Genomic DNA, 8018 nt, shown 5'->3' with positions numbered 1-8018 from the left:
AGTCATACTTCATTTCCATGTGAACACCAATATTTGAGACTTATTCCATTGGTTCAACACAATGAAGTCCATGGTATAGCACACAACTGTGTGTCCTGTATGAAATCGTTAGAAATTAGTTTCATTTCCTGGACTAAACAAGTTAGTAGATATTTTCTTAGTACATAAGTTCTCAATAAATAATCATTTTTTTTTTTATTTTCACGAAGACCAAATTCTTTAAGGTAAGAGGAGTTGCCAATTCATGATTAACAGAGGAGGTCGCATCCTCATGCCCATAGCTTCAGATGGTGAACATCTTCGCAAAAGTGAATGTCCAGGCCAGCATGACAAAAAGATGATCCATGCCCTACAACACCTTTCTTCACCCCTGACAGACATCCTTAACCAATTTTAGTGCTCTAAGATTGTGTCCATGTACAGTCTCTGATTCTATGTGGGTTCTGAAGAAATTAGTGTGCATTAGACATGATTCCTTATATTTCTGAATCTGATCATGTAAATCCTTTATTCTTGAAATGGCATTTTATCCCCTGTCTAGGTAAGTGTTGCAGCTCTGAAGGAAAAGTATCCTTACAACCAAGAGCCACAAAATATCACAAAGTCACACTGTACAACAAACCTCTGTCTCATTGAGCAAGACACAAGAGGGTGGCTGCTTCTGCTCAAGTGAGAAGCAATAAAGAACTGGGCAAGAGGCAGACTTTCTATAAGGTTTCTTGGGGTGCAGAGCTTTCCAAGGTGGCCTGGGATTGGTGGGATTCTGTGATCTTGGGTCAAGCTCAGGGACTGTTGGGCTTCTGAGGCCTGATCTTGAACAATTTTTTTTTTCTCTGTAAGGCAGAGCTTTGGCTACCCACCCACATCTCAGGGGACTAGGTCTAGTCATTACAGTAGTCTGAGGGTGGAGCCTGGCCACTTGCACCTCAAGGGGCTTACATTCTACCTTTATGGATGGATGAATCCACTGATGGATTCAAACTTAAAAGGAATTTGGGAGATGGTCAAATTGGTGACACTGGGAATGCTTTGGGGGAACTGTATTTGGCATGTTCCCTTTCTGGTACCCCACTCCTCTCTCTGCTATCTGTTTCCTGTCTACCTTGAGATAGACACATGCTCCTACTGAGGCATGAGAGAAAGATGGATTTATGGTGACATGGGAAGAAAAATCCAGGAGAGGCAGGATTTTTCTGCCCATGGGACCTGGTCTACCTTTGTGTCTGAGAAAGGCAGCAAACTTCAAACTACACACTGATAAGGACCTAATGTTTACTGAGACATTATGTGTTTTCCATAGGTATCTTGTTAAAGACAATTAATAAATTGTGCTTACTTTAAGACAGATAAAACATTCCCAAAGATCTCAATCAAAAATGTCAAAAAAAATTAAGCTATCTATACTCACTTAGGGCTAAAATGATATATAACCTTATGTTTCTAGAATTCTCTCAACCTCTCCTAGACCTAATGATGCCCCTCATAAATCCACCATACAACCTTTTTACTGGAAAAATCCTTCAACTTTTAACCTTGCTACAAAATATTTGTATAATATTAGGGAGGAGTGTGATTTTATGGCAACTTTTAGAGATATGACCTGGTTGCCAACAAAATGTGATGTGTAACCATTGTAAAAACACAAATCAGCTTGTAAGTTTCTCAGAGAAGCCCACAACTGTCCTATAGGATATGTCTTCCTGTCTCTGTATCTGTTCCTATGTGTGTGTGTCTTCCTCCCTCTTTACCTCCTCTATTTCTGACCCTCTTGTCACCTTACTTTCTACTTTTAAAAAGCTGCTTTTTCCTTGACTCTGTTCAAAATAAATTTCTTTCTTCAAACTATGAGTTCCAATTTTGTGTACAGAGGTCTCTGAAAAGAACTCTCCAGGAAACTGTTGGCATGTTGTGAAGCTGTGACCATGCCACCATCATATTCAATCACATTCATTCTTACCTAGAACCAACAGAGCCAAGAACCCTTGGACTGACTGAAATTTCTAAAACTGTGAACCAAAATATCCTTGTTCCTTTAAGTTTACATCGAGCATTTTGTCAATGTTTTGAAACGTCTAACTAGTTCAGGGCTGTTTGTTACATACTATAGTGCACATCTTTCATCCTCAGCACATCTATTAATGACTGGGCTTCCACCAGGCTCTTTCCCCATGCCTCTTCTTTGTTTTCTTACTAAACACTATTATTTGGTCACCTTATGTATCTCCCTGGCTTCAAAGACCAGCCATATTTATCTGAAGCCCATGTGTGCTAGATAGTTTTGTGTTAACTTAATTGAAGCTAGAATCATTTAGGAAGGGGGAACACCAACTGCTAAATGCCCCCACTAAGTTGGTCTGAGGGTAAGCATGTGCTGTACTTTCTTGAATGATGATTGATGTGGGTGGGCTCACAGCTCAATGTGGGTGGTACCACACCTAGATTTGTGGTCCTGAGTTGTGCAACAAAGTAGGTTGTACAAGCCACAAAGAGCTTATGTGTGCATGATGTTTTTATCACATAACCGTAATGCATAGCATCTCTTGCATTATCTTTAGTTATGCATATCTACATATCTATTTGAATATCAATATGCATTTTAAAAGCAAAGCACCCCAAAACCTTTATCCTGTACCTGCCCTAACTCTAATGTTTTGCATTCTCGTACATGGTATTGCCATCCATCTAAGAGGCTAAGTTGGTTAGAAATCTGACAGCTCTAACTCTTCTTTCTCCTTAGTCCCTATATCTGTTCAGTGATCATCCTAGTTCTGTAAGTTAGGGCCATTAAACTTTCATGTGTTGTTCCAATTAATTCTAACTCTGCTGCTGTCACACTATCCAGGACAAGGAAGGCGATCTCTCATTTTCATCCCTGTGTGGGCCTTCCAAACTGATTTCTTTTCATTCAATCCTGGGTCTAATCTACTCTCCCATACCACATTAAGATTGTTTTGTTTTTTGTTTTTTGTTTTTTTTTTTTTTTTTTTTTTTGGTGGTACTGGTGATAAAACTCAGGAACTCATGCATGAATCACAAGCATCAAATCACTGAACTTCACAATGAAGTGAAATTCCCTGTTTGGAGGCCTAGCTCTTCCATTAGTCTGTAAACTCCCTGAAGCTAGAGACTGTGACTGTCTTATTCCCATTTGTACACTTAGTTCTTAACACAGAAACTGATACATAGTAGCTGTTCTTTGAGTGGTTGAAACTCCAGACATGGCTGGCCTAGGCAAAGCATACATTTGGAGAGGTGATAAACATTCCCCCTATTAGTTACCTTTCTGTTGCTATGATAAAATATTCGAACCAAAACCAACTTAAGAAAGCGATTGTCTAAGTAACAGGTCTACAGGGATAGAGTCTACCATAGCAAGGAAGGCACAGGAAAGCAGCAGGAGCAAGAAACTGACTGATCACATTTTGGTCCACACACAGGAAATAGAGTAAGAGAACAGGAAGTACAGCAAAGCTATTAACCCTCAAAACCAGCCACCAGTGGCATACTTCCTTTAACAAGGCTACACCTCCTAAAGGTTCCGTAATGTCTCCAAACAGAACCACCAACTAGGGGCCAACTACTTAAATACATGAGCCTAGGGTAAACATTTTCCATTCAGATCACCACATTCCCCTTAGAAGTAACAGTTCTCTATCATGCTGTTTGTTAATATATGACCAGCAAGCAGTTGCTTTGGAAGCAGAACAATAGGTGAGAAACAAATTGTTCCCTGGTATGTTGAGAGCAAGGTAGGACTCAGGAAACAATGAATGAATCAGGATTGAATTAGCTGAAACAAAAGATTAACATGAAATTCCCCCAGAGAGCTGAAGAGTGGGCAATAGGAAAAAAACTGATTGCTGAGCTCAGACTGATAAGCTGGAACAGGTTATGGTGTTTTATATTTTATACAGCCCTCCACACACACTGTTCACTGGCCCCTCACAAAGCCTACTAGTCTGATTGTTATTAACACTCCCCTTCTTCAAGTTTAGCACAGAGGAAGCTGAGGCTCAAAAGGTACAGCAATTTAGCCAAGTCCAATAGCAATTTAATAACAAAGCCAGGACTCCAATCCAAGCATATTAATTATGATAACCTGCTCTCTATAGCCTGAAGAATCTTGGGACCAGAACTGGGAAAAGTAAAGTGATGGTGCCATGGACATCTGGGGAAATTCTTGCCTTCCAGATGACCCACATCTGTACTTCTCTGACACTATAGCATCCTAGGACTACATTCAACAGGGTTCAATTCAATTATGGTTACTTTTCTCTCCATTGGTGTTACTTCTGCTTTCTCTAACTTGGAGAGCAGCAGCCTTATTGCACAGCACAAAACAAGCCATGTCTGAGAAGTGGGGACTAACAAGAAGCAGCTGAATGGGGAAGGTAGATCAGACAGGGCGAGGAAGCTCCAGGCCTGCAACTGGTCCATCTCTCCAGAGAAAGCTCTTAGCTTCTTCAAAGTCTGCCCCTGTGAGGCCCAGATCCACACATCCAAAGAGAGAAATTCTTTTAAGACTGTTAGAATCCCCTGGCCACAGGGTGCTCAGAGCCCTGCAGTGGCCATTCAATTGAATAACAGACAGCAAACAGACCATAAACATAGACAGAAAAGACACAAACAAAAGTCATGAAGCTTGAATGGCCTCATTTTTCAGGCAGCAGAGGACAAGGCAGAGGGCCTAAGGGGAATTAAAAGGAAAAACACCTTGGACTATGAGAGAGACTGAAAATGTATTCTAACAATACGTCCATACAACCATCCTCTGAAACTGTTCATGTTATTTTATGCCAGAAAACAAGTTTGCAGATGTTTGTTAAAGATCGTGAGTTTGAGAGACTATCCTGAATTATCTGAGTGAGCACTAAATGCATACATCCTTCTAAGAGGGAGGCAAAGGAAACTTTGACATGCAGATAATAGGAACAGGCAGTGCAACCATGGAGACAGAGATGGAGAGATGTGGCCACAAGCCAGGAGATGCCAGCAGTCACCAGAAGCTGGAAGAGATGAGAAGCAGATTCTCCCCTAGAGCCTTCAGAAAGAGCATGGAACTGTCAAAGCCTTTATTTCAGCCCAGTGATATGGCTTTTTAGATGTCTGTCCTCCAGAAGTATGAGAAAATAAATGAGTGTTACCCTAAGCCACCAAGTTTGTGGACATTGGTTACCACAGCCATATGAAACTAAAACAGATGTTCTTTGACTTACAATGGGATTCTATCTCATCAGACTTCTAATTTCAAAATATGTTAAAGCTGAAAATGTATTAAATGCATACACCCTACTGATTGTTACCTATTAGAAAAACAGTACAATATAGCAGGGGTTTCCAAGTTTTTGATGTTGTGACATGACTCTGTTATCTACAAATATGGTGGATCACATTTATAGCTATCATGGGACACATGGGACTGATGGACCACAAGTTGACATGCTCTCAGCTTGTCAGTTGTTCTGTTTTGTTGTTTTATCTTGCTGTCCAACATCATGAGAAGGCCGTTCACTGCATATTATTAGCTTAGGCAAAGTTCAGCAATCAAAGAATGGTTTCTACTTGATTTGTATTGCTTTCATACCACTATAAAGTAAAAACAGCAAAACTCAAACCTTTGCAAGTGAAGGATCATCTATGTGTATTAAACTGAAGACATAACTACTCTATGGTATGGTTAAGGGGAAGATTTTTTAAATTGTAGATATAAGAGAGAGGCATCTGGAAGAGTCCAGATCAGAGAGAGAAAGTAGACTGAATATGGCTAGCAGACTGGATCTGCTCTGGAGAGAAGCAAGAACAGAGGAAGGGGGGAGCGAGCAAGCGCAAGAGCTTGACCCAGGAATGGGGGAGGGGGAGGAGATGGGAGAATCGGGAGAGGAACACAAAGGGAGACGAGTTTATAAGAATAGCAGGGTTCCAAAAGAATGAATAGCTGGGGAGAAGGAAGCCTGAGGGCAGGGGAGGAGATGGGATGAGATGCTAGCAGGAACTTTGAAAATTGATAAAGGTTCTTGTGATACTGAAGAAGACTGGAGACCAGCATGTGCTTTGGTATGCTAATAGGCACCATAGGTAGCCTATTGTTCTTTCTGTCAGAGATAAGAGAAATAGCTCCTTTGGTTGAGAGGAACCAGCTTCAGGAATGCAGGCTTTTCTCTAACCACGAAAAATCCTCTTTTAGTTCAGATTGTACCCATTTCTGGATATTTGGACTGCCATTTAGAGTTTGGGAGTCTGGGGTCGTTTTTCTACCTAACACTATATAAAGTGCAAAACGTGGTCAGTCATTTTTTTAAGTCCGTCATCATTATAGAGTACGAACAGCGAAGATAAATGTTCAGCCTGGTTTTGCTACTTTCTAAGCTTCCAATCAGGGAATAAATCTGGGATCACTTGTCTTTGTTTATTGTTCCAGAAAGACAGATACACATCTAGTGTATTTGTTTTATTTTGTTTCCAGAAATATCTACAGAGCAAGATTTGGGTTAAGTGAAAACTGATGAGGTAAGAATGAAATTAAAGTAGGATGGTGGGGTCTGGATGCATTGAAGGATTCTGGGAGGCAGGCCATAGCATAAGAAGGTGTAGATGGTGATGATGCCAGAAATAGGCACATAATAGTCAAGAGATGACCCATTTCACTAAGAATCAAGTAGCTACAAAAAAAAAAAAGCAAGTCAGAGACCTAGTGCCAAAGTATATGAACGTGAGACACAAGGAATTTGGCATTAGAAAGTCTATAAAGAAGTGGTCATGAGCCTACCCTTAGATTGTATATTCTCTTTTCTATGTCAAGGTCAGGATGTGTCCCTTCATATGGAATTGAAACAAAGACTACAAACAGAAAAATAGTCGATGCTTCATGACAGGTTTTTGTGCCAGGCTTTGTGCTAGGATCATTTATGTTTAAGATCTTTGACCCTCATGGCAACTGTGTGAGAGAGGCACTATTGTTATCTCTGTTTCAAAGACAAAGGCAGTGAAGTGTGGGGAGATTATGTATCTATTCTAAATCCAAGTACATAAAAGTTAGAGGATAGAAGATTCAATCTGTCATTCAAAACCAGGACTATCTGCCCCAAGAACCATTTTGTGAGTGAATCTCAGCTTCAAATACAATTTTGGAGTTAAAATACTGCCTCTGCCCAGATTCTATCTCTAGAGTGTCTGACTTAAGGCCTGTTCATCAGTTTAGGAGAAAAATACTTCCTGGGTGAAGCTAAGTGCAGCCAGAGTCAAGAATCACTAGACTAGGTTATTTTGACTATATTTATCTATTTGTTTATTTTATAAAACAGTGCCTTACCGTATAGCACAGGATAGACTGGAACTTGCTATGTAGCCCCAGGTTGTTCACAAATGCGCAATCTCAGTCTTCTGGGTTGATCTAGTGTTAAGATTTCAGGTGTTGGTCACTCATTCTGCTTATCTTGATTCATTAAAGTTCTTCTAGAGATGTTTCCATGTTATTGAAATAACTCTCTTATGGATAGACCTCCAGGCTAAGCTAGAACACATAGTAACAACTAAAATGATGACAATAAGGATTCTACTGTCTCTTTAGAGAAATGATCCTCTTCATTTCCAAATAGTTTTTGACCTGTGTAACCCTGATAGGTAGCACTGTTAGCTACACTTTACACATCCTTGAACTGAGAGACTCAGAGAGGTCCATGAATTTATCCAATAGATCCCACAGTTACTGAGTTATCTGATTTCAAACTCCTGACTCTCGGTCACATCACAAGTCCATCTATCCTGGTCACAGATGAGCAAAGTGGTGGAAGGCAGACAACAGCCATGTATGTCTACCAAACAAGCCCCTTCTTTTCCCTGCCAGCAGCCCTTCACCCACTCTTTGCTTTCAGCTAGCTTTGTGTGAGCTCCATCTCTATTCCAGGCACTCTGGTCTTTTTTTTTTTCTCCTTTGTAATGGCATTAACAGCACCAACATAAAGATAAAAGAAAAAAAAGTATCCCATGACAATATTACCACCACAATGAATCATATGTTT

The sequence above is a fragment of the Micromys minutus genome (genome assembly GCF_963924665.1).
Source record: "Micromys minutus genome assembly, chromosome: X".
Classification (NCBI taxonomy): Eukaryota; Metazoa; Chordata; class Mammalia; order Rodentia; family Muridae; genus Micromys; species Micromys minutus.
This window is presented reverse-complemented; position numbering follows the sequence as displayed.